Here is an 18912-nt window from a genome sequence, read left to right as displayed (position 1 = left end):
CCCAGATGGACAAGTGTTGAATATGTTCATGGCTTGGGCCTGAAAAATTGTATGGTGGGTTCACCCCGAAATTCTGAGGTAGGTTTTGTGCACAGCATCTCTCAGGATCAGACCCAGAACTGAAATAGAGACATAATACAACTGACTTCCCTGAACAGTTTTCACTGCAGTACATGAGGACTGGATGACAATATCAGCCTGTTAGCAGACATTTTTAGCTTCTTGCTCTCTCTATATATCTTTTTTCTTTTCTGAGAGAAAGTTATTTTAAAAGAGATCATTATTCTGTACACACATGCCAATCATCACTCTAATGTTAACACAGAATGTAGATTTCGAGGAATACTTAAGGATACTGACTCTTAAGCCCAGGAGGCAGATGGTTTAATTTTCTTCTTTCTTTTTTTCTCCCATGTTTTTTAATGTATTTCTTAAACTATGCCTAGTCATGTTGGGAATACGTAATAGTTTGTCAAAAGATGTGTGGCACTATTTTCCAGCCATGATATTGTTCCGCTTAACAGTGTCACAAGAATACTAACTTACAAAGAAAAAATAATCAGATCTTAAAATCTGAGAAAGTGTAGTAATAGCTGTGAAGAGTCAAACCTCTGTTGGTTTTGACACAGCCAGGTCAAATAAAGAGTGGTAAGAATTGTTTACAATGAGATTTTTATTATCTTTGCCTACCCCAAAAATTATTTATGAAATTTTTGTGAAATTTTCAATGAAAAATCACCTTTGAACAGAGACCAAGCATGGAAATTTTAATTTAAAAAGGTGATTTTTTTCCCCAGAAATTTGCAAGCTTCTAAAACAAGGAGTCATATTTGAGATGATTTAGTTATTTTAACTATAGTGCTTGCTCATAGGCAACTTCCATAATGACCACTGCTTGCATTTTAGTAACTATTTAGTAACTAATGGAGTGCCTGCTATAGTGTCATTTTGTATGTTCTTGTTAGCAGAATCTTTTTAAAATTATTGGCCACAGCCGTGAGTCAAGTAAGATAAATCTTAACTTCCTAAAGAAAGATACAAATAGCTAGTTTAAAAAGTATATAGGAGAAAGGCCTTGGCATGACTCTGGTGTATTGTAGGGATTTGCTTCTTTCTGTAAAGAGCAAGGAATTGATTTAGCTGTCCGATAACAGTGAACTCTTTTTTCTCCAACATTGTTATAATGGGCTCTAAGCAAATAGTCTTTTTTGTCATTTTTCTGCTGAAGTTAACCTTGCAAACTTAAATAAATCCAGTTAAAGTGCTCAAGGCTAGCCTTAGTCAGAAACAATAGGGGGTACTGGGCCTTTACTCCTCTGTCACCTGTAACCTAATGATCATCCTTTTTTATCAGCATTGACAAGGATCCCAATGTATCTATGTCATCATGGTGCCCCACGAAACCTAGCATCAACTCAGAACATACTTGAGTTTAAAAGAACATGAATGTTCACTGAATGAGTTTCATGAATGTGTAGTGATTAGAATATATGCAGTATCATCCATTTTTGACAATACTCTTTTAAGAGTCTTGTCTATTTTTTATTTGTTTTCATTATTTTTCATGCAACTGAACACATGGCATATGGTAACAGATGTAACAAATTAAATTATTAACAGCAGACAGTGCAAACAAATTCCTTTCCTAGCTATTCCAACCTGTCAGAACATTTGAGTAAATATAATGCCTTGATGAGCTGTGTTGTACTCTCAGGAGCTAAAGGTAGGAGAAAGCTGCTATAATTCTTTCTTGTAAAACACACAAAAGGCCAAATTCTGATCCACCAAGATTTCACCCACAATGCATCCAAATCTTGTTTATTTCCCAGTATTGCTATTAAATGAATTACTGCAATCAGCTGGAAGAGCAATCTGTATATTGACATGAATGTGCACACCCCATTTATCTTAGAATTCTTGTATCCACAATAAATAGATGTCACACTATACTGAAGTCATTTATGCAGTCATGAAAATATTTTGCTATGTGTAGTAATGACACAGCCATATGTCCTCTTTGCTAAAACAATGGACTAGCCTCCTGAAGGAGGTAATTTCTTCATAATTGTACTGACAGAAGTCTGATTATTATTAGATAACTCATTAAATAATTCAGACCCAGAATTATCATGCCCAATTTTATCCCTGTTCAACTCTGTCCTCCTGATTTGAATGGAACATTTAGCATAAGGGGAACAAGATTTGGCCTTGCATAAGCAACATTAGTGATACCCACTGTTGGCATAATTACTTTCTGTCACCAAGTGTAGATTTATCTATCTGAATATTTGACTCTCCTCAGACAGGCAGCTTTCTTTGCCCACTTCCCCTCCTCTCTAGACATTCCTAAAGCCTCCTGGCACGCTTCAGACATTCATTAGTGACCTTGAAATGGAACTGTGATTACCAAAGTTTGCACTTTACCCATCAATGCTTAAAATTAATCACAGTCTCTAGAAAACAAGAGAATTCTCTGTTATTTCTGTCTCTCTCTTCTTTCAGATAACATGCTGGATTAAGCTTTAGCACAATTCATTTTAAAGGCGTGCCATGTACATCTATATTTACTTCAGAACCAGGCAAACCATTTTAAGAGAAGGAGATTAGTTTTGAATCTAATGTGGATTCCACTTTATTTTTTTCCAGGTGTTACAGTTAGCCTTATGGCGTTTGTTTTTATAACAAACCTGGGATGGATCCATCTATAGCCTGTTAAATTGAAGGGGGGGGGGAATAACACCAAACAAATTAATTTTCTTTTCAATGAATGTGTAATAGACATGTTAGTGGAGGCAACTGAAAACTTGGTTTAGTGGAATATTCTGTAGTGAGCCTTAGAAAGATCTCATACTAGAATATTTCCTTAGTGTCCCTTAGAGTTATGGATTATTAGATTCTTGTTATCAATTTTCAGAATGCCACAGTGTTTTCAGTGGAGAACAGCTGGAAGAAGTGTTAACAGAGGTGTGTTGTTTACGGTGACCATGAAAGGGGACAAGTATCAGAGGGGTAGCCGTGTTAGTCTAGATCTGTAAAAAGCACCTTATAGACTAACAGATGTATTGGAGCATAAGCTTTCATGGGTGAATACCCACTTCATCAGACGCATGAGAGGGGAGAGAGTTGCAGGGTGGGAGGTTTAGGGGAGGAGGATGGCTGGATTATGTTCACAACCTTCACGCAGAAAAGTTAGATAAAAACATAAGGTTGCAAAATTACACTACTTTATTGCTTAGAATTCAGAACAATAACACACAAGAACCCAAACACAGAGAGAGACAAAGCAGACTGTTCCCTAAGGCAGAGAGAGACAACTCATCCCACCATTTTCTAAACTGGCTCTTTTCAGACTGGCTAACTCCTCACACCTTTTGCTACAGAGTTCTCTAGCTAGGGTAACCACTTTTGTTGGATGGAAATAAAGGAAAACAACATGGAAAATAAGGGACTCCACTTTATTTTAAGAGACATTTTAGGAAAATACCATTTCCCTTAGCATATCATGTATTTGTCTCTAAAGTGTACATTTTTACTGCCCTCAAGTACACCAAGCAGTTATCATAAGCTTCAATTAATGTTTAAATACATTGCCACAGAGGGCAGGACAAGAGCCAATGGGTTCAAACTACAGCATAGCAGATTTAGATTAAATCTCAGGAAAAAACTTCCTAACTGTAAGAACAGTAGGACAATGGATCAGACTGCATAGGGAGGTTGTAGAAGCTCCCTCACTGGATGTTTTCAAAAAAGAAGCTGGAGAGCCATCTGTCTTGGATGGTTTAGACACAACATATCCTGCATCTTGGCAGGGGGTTAGATTAGATGACCATTATGGTCCCTTCTAATCCTCTGCTCTATGATTTCAACAAATCTTAAAATAAGGGACAGGTGGTCACCCTAACACTAGTCTGCAAGCAGGACCTGGATCCCCCCCTACACACACAAACAAACACACATATATGCTCTTAAAACTATATCGTGCAATTCCAACAAAGCCTTCCGCATAGCCAAGATGTCTGAGGAGATATTGTAAGACAAGATGGTACTGAATGTCCTCCTCTTAATGCCCAACTCTGTTGGCTTGAGAGAAAGAGAGGAGGGAGTAGACACTGTACTCAGGAGAGTGCCGAGACTTCAGCTTTACCTGGATGCTGCGTGGGGACCACAAAGCAACAAGGCAGCTTGCACATGCAGAGCCCTTTTGCTCCTTTAGGGTCTAAGACAAAGCCCATTGAAGTCAGTTTGCAATAGGCTCTGGCTTAGACCTCCAGGACCTGATCAGGGAAATCTTGGGATAATTGGACCATAAAGCTTAAGTAGTGCATAGGAGCTTGTGAGGGCTCCCTATGCATCTGTAAATTTCAGCCATAATAACAGTGTGTGTGTGTTTCTAAAAATGTATTGGGTTTGTAACATTCCTTGGAAGTCTGTGAAGCACTCTGCATACTCGTGATGGTTCAAGTGCTGAAAAAAAGAACACCCAGATAAAATTCCCATTGCTAAATCTGACTGTCCTTAAACTTTACTGCACATTTTCTGATGACTTGGGAGGTTTCTTTGCTTACTGTTTTGGAACTCTGCCTAATGTTTTGGTTAAGCTAGAACTTTCTATCTTATAATTAATCTCCTTGTTCTGTATGTTCATATAATAAAAATGCAGAACAAATGAGCACTCAAAATGCTAGATGTATAATGAATACTTAGGTTTAAACATAACTATTTTCCTGACAGGGACACAGTACTATAAGCAAATGGCTGTCTAAATTATTCTTGTGCCAGGTTCTTGCCTTTTTATAGGTTATGCAATAAGAAACTGCATACATTCAGCAATTTTGCAATTATACCCATACCTAAAACATTTTCAAAAACCCATGAATCCACTGTATTCATTATTTGTATTGAAAATTTAAATTTGTTGGTCTTATCACCACTTGCATGCAGGGTGAATAAATGAATGTTTTCTGTATTGATTTTGAATAGACTATCCACCATGGCTCACGGGGAAGAAAGAATATAGTGAATAGGTTTAGGTAGAGTGTATTTTTGTGAACATGACCATTGGAGTTAGGAAACTATATAGAGCACAGTAAAGCTTAACACGGATGTAAGTCTCTATCCTTAATGCTAAGCTTTCAGGTTCAAGAAGGGCCTATATTGCTTGCTCACTAGAAAAGAAAGGTAACCCCACATTTTCTGCTGGTGTAACTCCATTGATTTCATTAGAGCATTACCAGCAGAGAATTTGGCCCTAAGTCTCACATGGTGTTCCCACTTTCTGAGTTAGGAGGGGATTGGGTATCTCAGCCTGCCAGAGACTACATGTGGGGAAAAGTCTTTGGCTAGCGGAGTTAAGTATTTGCCTAGATTGAGAGATTGTTGAGAGGTTTCACACCTTGTCCTCCATAGATGGATACAGACAGCATTCGATAGGAAAAGGACCAAAAGTTGTTAGGGTAAAGTACAGGGATGTACTTGACAATTTTTTTTTTAATAACAAAACACACTAAAATTGGGTCATTTTCTTTTACCAAGGAAACTGTAATTAAATCTGCATTTCTTAGCTGAATCCTTTATTTGCACTACTTTAAAATTGTATAATTGGACAGATAGTTGCTTGTTTTCAAATAATGGATAATTTACAGTCTTCTCCCTCCCCCTTTTTATGAACAGGACACTTGATGCTAGAAGATATAAGTCATAAGGTGACCACAATAGACTATTGATTGGGCCTAAAACCTCTAAGCTCTGTTTGCTCTAGTGGCACAGACCTCAGTGGAAGGCCCTTGTTATCTGAAAATCTGTGTAGAGGGCTGAGTCAAAGTGACTCAAGGTACACTTATATTTCTCCACTGGTGGGGTCCACTAGCTTGGCAGTGCAGCTTAAAAAATGGGGGTGTCTGTGCTCGCTGGGAAAAGGATATGTCTAGCTAACTCCTGAGGAGTTCTCAATGCAAGTTCAAGCTGACCTCTTGGGTTGGAACCCCCAGAGAAGGCAACAGTGCAAACCTCACACAAACTAGATTTTAGATTTGGTGCTGGTGAGTAGTGAGGACCTAGTTGAGGAAATGGTAGTAGGGGACAACCTTGGCTCGAGTGACCATGAGCTAATTCGGTTTAAACTAAATGGAAGGTTTAACAGAAATAAAACTGTGACTAAGGTTTACGATTTCAAAAAGGCCAACTTTAATAAATTAAGGCAACTACTTAGGGAAGTGGATTGGGCTAACATACTTAGAGAGCTAAAGGCAGATGAGGCCTGGGATTATTTCAAGGTGAAGTTGCACGAGCTGTCCGAGGCCTGGATCCCGAGAAAGGGGAAGCGATTAGTAGGCAGGAGAATTAGACCTAGCTGGATGAGCGGGCGTCTCAAAGGGGCGATTAAGAAAAAACAGAAAGCGTACAAAGAATGGAAGAGGGGACAGATCGGCAAGGAAACCTACCTTATTGAGGTCAGAGCATGTAGGGATGCGGTGAGAAAGGCCAAAAGCCGTGTAGAGTTGGACCTCGCGAGGGGAATTAAATCCAATAGTAAGAGGTTTTATAGCCATATAAATAGGAAGAAAACAAAGAAAGAGGAAGTGGGACCGCTGAGGCATGTAAATGGAGTGGAGATTAAGGATAATCTAGGCATGGCACAATATCTAAATGAATATTTTGCGTTGGTGTTTAATAAGGCTAATGAAGGGCTTAGGAATAGAGGGAGCGGGACAGAGGGGAATATAGGAGGGGCGATTGCAATTACAGTATCAGAGGTGGAAGCCAAACTTGACCAGCTAAATGGGACTAAATCGGGCGGACCGGATGATCTCCATCCTAGAATATTGAAGGAGCTGGCGTGAGAAATTGCAAGCCCCTTGGCGATAATTTTTAATAAATCTGTAAACTCGGGGGTGGTACCGATGGACTGGAAAATAGCTAATGTGGTTCCTATTTTTAAGAAGGGGAAAAAAAGTGACCCGGGTAACTACAGGCCTGTTAGTTTAACTTCTGTAGTATGCAAGGTCTTGGAAAAAATTTTGAAGGAAAAAGTAGTTAAGGACCTTGAGGTGAATGGCAATTGGGACAAATTACAACATGGGTTTACGAAAGGCAGATCGTGCCAAACCAACTTGATCTCCTTCTTTGAGAAAGTAACAGACCTTCTAGATAAAAGAAATGCGGTGGATCTAATTTACCTCGATTTTAGTAAAGCGTTTGATACTGTGCCGCACGAGGAATTATTGGTTAAATTGGAAAAGATGGGGATCGATATGAAATTCCAGAGGTGGATAAAGAACTGGTTAAAGGGGAGACTGCAGCGGGTAGTACTGAAAGGTGAACTGTCGGGTTGGACGGAGGTCACCAGTGGGGTTCCTCAAGGTTCGGTTTTGGGTCCGATTTTATTCAATCTATTCGTTACTGACCTCGGAACCGAATGTAGGAGTGGGCTGATAAAGTTTGCGGATGACACAAAGTTGGGAGGTATTGCCAATTCGGAGAAGGATCGGGATATTCTGCAGGGAGACTTGGATGACCTTGTAAATTGGAGTAACAATAATAGGATGAGATTTAATAGTGAGAAGTGTAAGGTGATGCATCTAGGGATGACTAATAAAAATTTTAGTTATAAGTTAGGGACGCATAGGTTGGAAGTGACGGAGGAGGAGAAGGACCTCGGAGTCCTGGTTGATCGCAGGATGACTATGAGTCGGCAATGTGACGTGGCTGTGAAAAAAGCTAATGCGATTTTGGGATGCGTTAGGCGAGGTATTTCTAGTAGGGACAGGGAGGTGCTGCTTCCGTTATACAAGGCGCTGGTGAGACCTCATTTGGAGTACTGTGTGCAGTTCTGGTCTCCTATGTTTAAAAAGGATGAACTCAAACTGGAACGGGTACAGAGAAGGGCCACTAGGATGATCCGAGGAATGGAAAACCTTTCCTATGAAAGGAGACTCGAGGAGCTCGGTTTGTTTAGCCTAACCAAAAGAAGGCTGAGGGGGGATATGATTGCTCTCTTTAAATATATCAAAGGGATTAATACCAAGGAGGGAGAGGAATTATTTCAGCTCAGTAGCAATGTGGACACGAGAACGAATGGATATAAACTGGCCGTGGGGAAGTTTAGGCTTGAAATTAGAAGAAGGTTTCTAACCGTCAGAGGGGTGAAATTTTGGAACAGCCTTCCGAGGGAAACGGTGGGGGCGAAAGACCTTTCTGGCTTCAAGATTAGGCTTGATAAGTTTATGGAGGGAATGGTTTGAAGGGATAACGTGATTTTAGTCAATTAGGCATTAACGTGCCATCGCGGGTAAAATGAGGGTCCGGCTGTAGAATCTTGCCTGTATGCTCGGGGTTCTGCTGATCGCCATATTTGGGGTCGGGAAGGAATTTTCCTCCAGGGTAGATTGGCAGAGGCCCTGGAGGTTTTTCGCCTTCCTCGGCAGCATAGGGCAGGGGTCGCAGGCTGGAAGATTCTGTTGTGGGTGGGTCAGCTTTTGTGGCCTGCATCATGCGGGAGGTCAGACTAGATGACCATATTGGTCCCTTCTGACCTTAAAGTCTATGAGTCTATGAGTCTAACTATCTAAGGGCTGAATGTACACATGGAAAAGCAGCTTCTCTTGCTATCTGCACTAACGAAACAAGCTTTCGTCCAGTATAAACAGATTAGTCTCAGCAGAAGCTCTTACGTTAACTGCAGTAGCATAACTTTTCAGTCATAGAAAAACTGAAAAAAAAATTAACTTGGTCCCTGAAGAAGAATCATGTCAGAATCCCTGGATCACAAATGATATTTGCTCTGAAGAGTGCTCATGGCAGAGTGCAAGGTCAAAAACAAAGGAGTCTAAATAACCTGCACATGCTGAAAAAGTTCCATCAGTGATAAAATTGTCAAATAGAATATTATCAGAATAAATATAACTACTAAATATGTTAAAAGGAGAAGGGTTTTTTGGTAATAGGAGTCCATCTAAATGAGTGCCCAGAGTGACTTGGAAATAACAGCATGTGTTAAAGGTTACCGGAGGGGAAAACATGAGCTAACATTCAGGACAGAAATTTAGAATATAAACCCATTCATTTTTGCTGACATGTTGGCTTTTTTGCTTAGTGGTACTTCACTGTTTCACTTAGATTTCTACTGCTGACTTGCAGTTTCTTTTTGTGAAACTCTTTTATCTTTATTTCTTCTTCACATTACTTTTAGTATGTTTGTTTTTGAGAGATGTAGACATTGTGCTAGGTTAATTAATGGGGTACATAAATAAGAAAAAATGCTGAAATCTTAACAGACAACATTCCTATGTATTATTTGACTACTTTTAAAATGTTACAAAATATTGTCCAGTAGTTATATATCATAGCTATCATGTAATTATATATCAATCTCAATCTTCAAAGTACTTTTCTTGCATTTATTAACCCCATGTATGTGAGCAGGTAGTATTGTCTGTACTTCATGTTTGGAAATACAGACAAAAGACATTCTTTGATGAAGGACACATCGGAAATCAGTGTCAGAGTCCTAATTATAATTCAGGAATTCCTGGGTCTTGCTGTAGTTCTTAGACTACTAAACTGTGCCACACTATCAGTATATTCAAACAACAGAGAGATTTGTTCATTATGAACAGAAATCTAGTCTATTTAACTCTGCCCTCAACTGCTCATGCCTGTCTCCCATCAGTGTCAATAGAAGTTGAATGTGCCTGTATGATGATAGAATTTATCCCCAAATGTGACAGTAGGGAACGAAAATGTATTGAATTAATTCTACCTAACTGATACAGTTTTGAAAATGGAAAATCTGCCATTGTTTTAGTTATGTACTAGATGCAAGATTTTTTTTTCCGGTTTACAGAATTCTTACAGCCCTTCCTACCTTTCGCTACTGTTATTTACTGCAGTTTTGGTCTTGCTCCTTCCCGTTGCCTTAATATTTTTTTTTCTGTAGCGTACTTGTTTTGGTTCTCTGTGCCTTGAGTACAGCATTTGTAGGTACTGGTCTCTCTTCAACCATTAGCTGACAAACTCACAGATTTACCAATGACCGTACCACACCTTTAACCGACTGGGAATTTGGCTGGCTGGCTGGCTGAATGAAGGGAACAGTGCTTTATGGAGGGGAGGGGAGAGAGAGAGGTAAAACTGCTGAAAAGGGGTCAAGGGGTGACACTGACATCCCCTGGAATTCGGATGGGCCAAAGGGCTTAAAAGGGGCAGCCCAGGGTCTGAAGCCCCTTTTCATATGGAGCAGGCTGAAGCAGCACTCACCCACCCTCCCTCCCCTTAAGGTGGTGAAATACCAGATTTGGTCAAGACCTGCTGTGGGCATTGCGCTAGTCGACCCTTTTTAGGAGGGCTGGAAAGGAATTTTCCCTTACCACCAGATTGGTCTAGGCAGAGTTTGGGGTTTTCACCTTCCCCTCAGCAGGTTCAGGGAGGGCTTTGTTGACCTGTGGCATGAAGGGAGTTAACAGAGGTGCTGGAACAATTTGTATAGTGGTAGCGCTGAGAGCCATTGAACCAAACTGTAAACCCTGTATATGATGGAAACCACTTCAAGCCAGAAGGTGCAGCAGCACCCCTAGTTCCAGCACTTATGGGAATTAGACTATATGTTGCAACTCATTATATAAGTGGGGTGGCTGTCCAGTGCAGCTACTCCATAGGGAAGACATCCAGTGACTGAATGAATGGCTTGGTAAAGGACTTAAAAAGGAGGTGTTGGTTAAAGGAATGGAATGGGGGGAGAGGAAGGTTGGGGACTTCTATGATTGGTACAGCAGGGAGCCAACCCCCTTTCTCTGAATTTGAATTCTGAGTAGGAGAAAATTAGATCTCCAGATAGCATTATTATTCTGTTAGTGAAGCTATTTTTTCTCTGCTTACAAGTATATATTTGATGCTCTGATCACTGAAAGAAAATCCTGTTAGAAGAAATCATTGCCCTTTATCGTTTATAACCCTACAACTTCAGTAGAAAATGATAATCTGTTTATCTTCTAGCACAAACAGCCTCTTGGTCAGCAGCTGGTTTCTGAAATGGTAACTGAGTTAATACTTGCATGCACGTGGTGGTCACTGAACCAAAGTCAATTGTTGAATGACTTCAGAGAGTCAAATCTTTCCTCTTGAAATGCAGAGGGCTACATTTTGAAAACAGCCATGACTCTATTTTATTCTCAAAACTGTCAATTGTGCACCTAGTTGCTTATTCAGTTGGACATCCATGAATTTAAGCATATTCAAAAAGTGATGCTGAAAAGCATGAAAATTGTTGTATGCTGAAATAAGAACCTACAAATATTACATGCCTAGTTTAGAGCACAGGTATAAGTGTAAGGCCAGGGTACATGCTTGCCCATCTTTTCAAGCACAGAAATATATTTTTAGCATAACTGGTTCTCTAAACTGATTTATTTAGAAGTGCTTTATTTTTAATGGGTTGATCTTTATTTCCTACAAGTCAAAGACCCATTCTTCAAATCCTGTCATAGTCTTCCTTTTGCCCACAGTGGCAAGTCTAAACTTCTTGACCTTGCTTTGAAGCCATGCACAATTCTACCACAGCCTCCAAATCTTGTTATTTAGCCTGTTCCCCTCATTGTCTTCTCTCCACCAAAGATGCTTTACTTACCATCCCATTTGCTTCCTCCTCCCAATCTTCCATGCTGCCCATGTGCTTAGATTTCTCCTATTGCTACAACTCCTCCCCCACCCCCACTTCCTTTTTTATCAATGTCTGCTAAATTCCACAAACATTAACCCACATAAATCAGGGTCATGAGGTAATAATTTTATGTATACAAAGTTAATTTTGTTTTATTTGTATCTGCCATTCAGAGCAGGAACAGTATTTGTGTCTTGTCCAGCATTCAACATATTGTTGGTGTTTAACCAAGACAAAATATAATAGTAGTTCAGTTTCCACACCCATTCATTCTTTGGCTTCTTCACTCAGAATGGTAGCAAGGGAACCACTTAGTTCTAATTATGGTGGTGTTATCTATGAGGTGGACATCTTACTAAGTACTGAATTGGGATCATTTCAGATAGAGCATGGACCAGCTGGTGACATAAAGGGTTTAGGTAAACCAATGAAAGAATGTGAACGTCTGTGTAGATTGTGGGAATGAAATCAGAGACCTTTTGAAAAGTTAGCCCTGTATCCCTATAGTATTTTAAATCTTTTCATTTGAGAAACTGTTGCTACAAGCTCCTCCTCTTCTCTGCCTCCACCCTGTTTCTGCTTTTTTCTCAATGGTAATGTATACTCTTAGGGCTCTACCATTTCCTCTCAGGCATTAGTTTCTTAAGGAAGACTTATTTATGTAATACTTTGAAATATGCAAGTGCTTCACAATAAAAAGTAGTTTAATCAGTGAGGCTCACTAGATGATTCCTGCAAATCCCTTACCATGCTGATTTGCAATTCTATCTGCCAGACCTACAACACTGCTTATTCAGCTTACCTGGAAATACTGTAGCATTTGAAATCATGCTAGCTTTCATTTGTCTTGCATTCTCTCTGCCTTCTTACTAGCTTTTACATTCACTTTAGTCATATGAAGAACTTTGTGATAAGCCTGATAGGTTATTTACCTAAATTTTATGTTATGTCTTGTGGTCTCATAAGAGCGAAAAGACTTTGTCAGGAACTTGTGTGTAATCGTGTGCCCAAAGCTTTTTATCTTTCTTTTCTGTCTCCTTTGTTCTGCTTACACAAGAGACTTCTGAAGTACACTCTGAAAGGCGTTGCTTTGAGCTGTTCTATTTATAATTTAGCTTTCTTAGTTAGACATTTATAAACTGTTCTGCACTTCTGTAGTGGTGATTTTACATGCTTGTATAAGGCATCTGCCTTTGTAAGAGTACTATAAGCAAAATCAGTAGAATTAAAAAGAAGCCAGAGACGATCTATCAGCTGTACTTCTGAAAGCAACACAGTGAGACATAATGAGAATCAGATCATAGATGTTGTTATTGGATTTTTGATTTTTACAAATTGTAAAATAGAGCAGGGGTTCTCAAATTTGGTCCATGTTCTACTATAGTTTATAGAGCCTTTCCTGGTAGTCTGTAGAATTAAAAACTTTTGAGAACCGTGAATTGATGTTAGATGAATTGGTAGTCTGTATAAGAATCTTTCTGTAAGTAACCATTGAATTGGGAAACTACACAATGTGATTACTAAAGAAGCTTTCCTCCTTCTTCCAGGTCCTCAGCATGTCAGTTACTCCAACTGACTCCTTTACACATTGACAAAGTATGATTAAATATGATTAAGGAAGTTTGTGATCCCCAGAGGTGATCCTGGCAATTACAGGCCGGTAAACCTGACTTCAGTACCGGGCAAACTGGTTGAAATGATAGTAAAGAACAAAATTGTCAGACACATAGATGAACACAATCTGTTGGGGAAGAGTCAACATGGTTTTTGTAAAGGGAAATCATGCCTCACCAATCTACTAGAATTCTTTGAAGGAGTCAACAAGCATGTGGACAACGGGGATCCAGTGGATATAGTGTACTTAGATTTTCAGAAATCCTTTGACAAGGTCCCTCACCAAAGGCTCTTAAGCAAAGTAAACTGTCATGGGATAAGAGGTAAGGTCCTCTCCTGGATTGGTAACTGGTTAAAAGATAGGAAACAAAGGGTAGGAATAAATTGTCAATTTTCAGAATGGAGAGAGGTAAATAGTGGTGTCCCCCGGGATCTGTACTAGGCCCAGTCCTATTTAACATATTCATAAATGATCTGGAAAAAGGGGTAAACAGTGAGGTGGCAAAATTTGCAGATGATACAAAATTGTTCAAGATAGTTAAGTCCCAAGCAAACTTTGAAGAGACACAAAGGGATCTCTCAAAACTGAGTGACTGGGCAACAAAATGGCAGATGAAATTCAATGTTGATAAATGCAAAGTAATGCACATTGGAAAATATAATCCCAACTATACATATAAAATGAGGGGCTCTAAATTGGCTGTTATTACTCAAGAAAGATATCTTGGAGTCACTGTGGATAGTTCTCTGAAAACATCCACTCAATGTGCAGCGGCAGTCAAAAAAGCGAACAGAATGTTTGGAATCATTAAGAAAGGGATAGATAATAAAATAGAAAAGATCATATTGCCTCTGAGGAGAGATTAATAAAACTGGGACTTTTCAGCTCGGAAAAGAGACGACTAAGGGGGAATATGATCAAGGGCTATAAAATCATGACTGGTGTGGAGAAAGTAAATAAGGAAGCGTTATTTACTCCTTCTCATAACACAAGAGGTAGGTAGCACCAAATGAACTGAATAGGCAGCAGGTCTGAAACAAATGAAAGAAAGTATTTCTTCACACAATGCACAGTCAACCTGTGGAACTCCTTGCCAGAGAATGTTGTGAAGGCCAAGATTATAACAGGGTTCAAAAAAAGAACTAGATAAGTTCATGGAGGATAGGTCCATCAATGGTTATTAGCCAAGTTTAACAGGGATGGTATCCCTAGTCTCTGTTTACCAGAAGCTGGGAATGGGCAACAGGGGATGGATCACTTGATGATTACCTATTCTATTCATCCCCTCTGGGGCACCTGGCATTGGCCACTGTCGGAAGACAGGATACTGGGCTAGATGGACCTTTGCTCTGACCCAGTATGGCCGTTCTTATGTTATGTCTAAACTTACACCATTTTATGCATCACCTCTACATTTAAACCCTTTAAAATATATCATTTTGTTGTTCAAATCAGGTTTAAAAAATGGATAATTTGTATAAGGATCAATTTCTTTTCCAATGTACTATACTATTTCATATATGTGAAAATACAGGATTTTTAAAACAAAAACATTCCTGACAAGGTGGAAAACAAGTTCAAATGATAATGGTATGTGTAAACTTTCTTCATAGCTAGAATTATATTCAATGCATTATTGTCCTTCAGGAAGAATAGCAAATGTTTGATGCACTGTTTTTGTTTGTTTTGTTTGTCCTTACAAGGTGCATATGGGAATGTAAAACACAATTAAAATAAAATAACAAAAAGCTAGTATGTTCATCTTAGTTTTGTCCCATTGTCTATCATTGCATAACTGTCCAAGAGAGAGGCTGTTTTCCTGAATAGTTAGGGGGGAAATTCAGAATCAAACAAAACAGTGACTTATTTCCATTCAACTGCAATTTTAATCTGTGAGTGAAAGAGGTAAAAAAGGATTCTCTATACCTTGATTGAGATCAAGTACATCGCAGCTGTTGTTCCTAAACAGAATGAAAAGCTGTTGCCGAATGAACTATTCAGTGTTATCCTTTGTCTTTTAATAATGTAAGTTTTACTATATCAACTATGAATATTAACATTACAAATTTAGTATTGATCTTGTAGTCCCTAAACCAGGAGAACTACAACTGAATGCAATGGGGAATTTCACCTGTCAGGTCTGTGGCCTGGGCCATTCTGCGGTAATAGTACTGGCAGAGTTTATGACAATTATATTAAAGAATGTAATTCAGATAAACTGAATTCTGCCTCTTCCAAATGAAGGGAAATATCCCATTTATTTGTTGTCTCTGATGGCTTTGGGAGAAAATACCTAAGATATTTCATGACAGAACAAAGAAAAAACACAATTGTATATTTAATTTTGCCAGAGGCTACAGTTCAACATTCAAAATGAGTTCAGGAGCATGCTGTGGAGCAATTTAGTATGGTGAGGTTTCCTTGAGATAAAGACAAGAAAATTAAGTATAGAAGCTGAAAAATTCAATAACTAATTTAAAGAAAAATTTGCAGATGAAAACTTGATATGGGCTTTAAAATCTAATTGATTATATATGCATTTGTACTTAATCATCTATTTATTAAAAGCATTTATACAGGAAGTTTCACTGAGAGAGCTAGCTTTTCTCTTTTGGACCATTTTCCATCTAAAATCCAGACATGCCAAACCTGCGGAAAAAACGCAGAAATTGGGCTTGTTTTTGGCTCAACTGGCTTGTGAGTTGCTTGTTGGCTAGTTTTGGGCTTGTAGCTTGTTGCTTGTTTGACTTGTAGCTTGTTGCTTGTTGTAGCTTGTTGCTTCTTTTTTTTTTTAATCGGCTCCTGGCAAGCAGGGGCAAGGGGGGGAGAGAGTCAGGGGTGCACAGTGGGCCCGCCACAGTCCCAGACTGCACGCTGGGGGGATCTAGTCACATAGAGTGTTGGGGATCTTAGCGACTGGCTTGTTTTGGCCTTGTTTTGAAATGGGATTAGCTTGATTTTTGACATATTGTGAAAGTTGGGGTGCTTATTTACCGCATGAAAGTTGGCAACTGTGCTAAAATCAGTTTCAGGATCCCTAAATTCAGGCTGCTAACAATTGGAACAATATTAAATAACATTTAAACTCCACAAATCCAGAGCAAATCCAGCCCCTCTTCTGTGGCTGAAGAGTCACCCCATGTGCAGGAATGCTATTGTTCCATTGCCCAATAATGGCTTGGTGTGGGAAGCCACATAGGGAATGTGTGATCAATGTGTGGCAGTGTGCAGGGGGCAAAAGGAGGCAGAGCATGGACAGAAGTAACCTCTGCAGAGCAGCTCCAAAGCCTGGAAAGGATTTATCAAAATGTATTTGTGTGTTCATCCCTTTTGTCAGTCATTAGCTGCCTGCAGATATTCAGGTTTGTGCCAGGACAGTAGTTGGTAAAATGAGAATGCATTTGGAACATCTGCAGGCCGTGGCTTGTTGCAGAATGGGGGGCTGCAGAATGGGAACCTCAGTATGGTAAAGCAAACATTCATGAAACCATTCACTCTGGGATTGGACAAACATTGTGTGGAAATTGTAAGACGGTAAGATAATTCTTAAGGTTGTTTCTCCCCATGTTAAAAGGATTTTTTTTCCAGTGTGTGAAGGAGACGTAGGCCCTGGTTGTAATTGTTATATGCAGGATTAAAAGACACAGGGCTATGACAAGATGGCAATCAGAGCTATAGCATATGTTGTGTACTCTACGGGCCTTTGTAGTTCATTCAAAAGCTACATTAAAACCAGAGACAATATACTGGAATAATTAAATAATTTTGCTTTGAGAAATCCAGTTTTGTTGTCTTCAGTCATTTGCCCATGATAATGTGTGTTATAAGGGGAGTGTGCAGTATTTTCCAACCTTTATTCTTATTTTGCTTTTTAAAGGCTTTGAAATTGAGTTCAGTATGTCTCTTACTAGAGACCTGACATCTTTCTCTTATCTGTGAAAGAAAATAATACAATTCTGCTTTAAATAAAGAATATAATGCATACTGAATTCATAGATTCCAAGGCCAAAAGGAACCATTCTGATCATCTAGTCTGAGCCCCTGTATAACACAAGCCATTGAACTTTCCCCAAAATAATTCCTAAAGCATATCTTTTAGAAAAACATTCAATCTCGATTTAAAAATGGTCAGTGATGAAGACTCTTTCAGAACCCTTGATAAGTTGTTCCAAATGGTTAATAATTTTCACTGTGAAAAATGTACACCTTATTTCCTGGATCAGTCTGTCTAGCTTGAACTTTCAGCCACTGGGTCATGTTATACCTTTCTCTGCTAGATTGAAGAGCCCATTATTAAATATTTCTCCCATCTAGATACTAGACTATAATCAAGACACCCCCTAACCTTCTTTTGTTAAATTAAATAGATTGAGTTCCTTGATTCTATGGCTGTAAGGCATGTTTTCTAATCCTTTAATCATTCTCGTGGCTCTTCTCTGTATCCTCTCCAATTTATCAACATTTATCAACAGTGGTTTGAGCATTGGCCTGCTAAACCCAGGGTTGTGAGTTCAGTCCTTGAGGGGGCCATTTTGGGAACTGGGGTAAAAATCTGTCTGGGGATTGGTCCTGCTTTGAGCAGGAGGTTGGACTAGATGACCTCCTGAGGTCCCTTCTAACCCTGATATTCTATGATTATTTGATTCTTGAATTGAGGGTACCAGAACTGGACACAGTATTCTAGCAGTTGGTCATACCAGTGTCAGATACAGAGGTAAAATAACCTCTCTAATCACCTGTTTATGCACCCAATAATTGCATTAGTCCATTTGGCCACAGCTGTGCACTAAGAGCTCATGTTCAGTTGATTATCCATCACAACCCCCGAATCATTTTCAGAGTCACTGCTTCCCAAGATGCAGTCCCCCATCCTGTAAGTATGGCCTACATTCTTGTTCTTAGATGTATGCATTTACATTTAGCCTTATTAAAACACATATTGTTTGCTTGCACCCAGCTTACCACGTGATCCAGATCGCTCTGTATCAGTGGCCTTGTCTCTTCATTATTTACCATCTCTCCCCCCCCCCCATTTTTGTGTCAACTACGAATTATGTTATGTCACTAGAAACACACCTGCTCATTGATGATTTCCTATTTACAATTACATTTTGAGATCTATCAATTAGCTGATTTTTAATCCACTTAAAGTGTGTTATGTTAATTTTATATTGTTCTAGTTTTTAATCAAAATGTCATGTGGTACCAAGTCAGACGCCAAAGTCTATGTATATTACATAAACACTATTGTCGTTAACAACCAAACTTGTCAGTTCATAAAAGAAGAAAATCAAGTTAATTTGATAAGATCTATTTTCCAAAAACCCATGTTCATTGTCATTAATTATATTACCCTCTTTAATTCTTTATTAAGCAAATCCTGTATCCGCCACTACATTAACTTGCCTGGGATTAATGTTGTTTACTCTTTTTAAAATATTGGTATTATATTAGTCTTCTGGAACTTCCCCAGTTTATCAAGACTTATTGAAAAGCATCATTAACAGTCCAATGAGCTCCTCAGCTGGCTCTTTTAAAACTCTTGGATGCAAGTTACCCGACCTGCTGATTTAAAAATATCTACCATTGATAGCTGTGCTTTAACATCTTCCTGAGGTACTAGTGAAATGGAAAGTGTGTTGTC

This window comes from Emys orbicularis, chromosome 3 (genome assembly GCF_028017835.1).
Source record: "Emys orbicularis isolate rEmyOrb1 chromosome 3, rEmyOrb1.hap1, whole genome shotgun sequence".
In the NCBI taxonomy this organism is placed as follows: Eukaryota; Metazoa; Chordata; order Testudines; family Emydidae; genus Emys; species Emys orbicularis.
Note: the sequence above shows the minus strand (reverse complement) of the source record.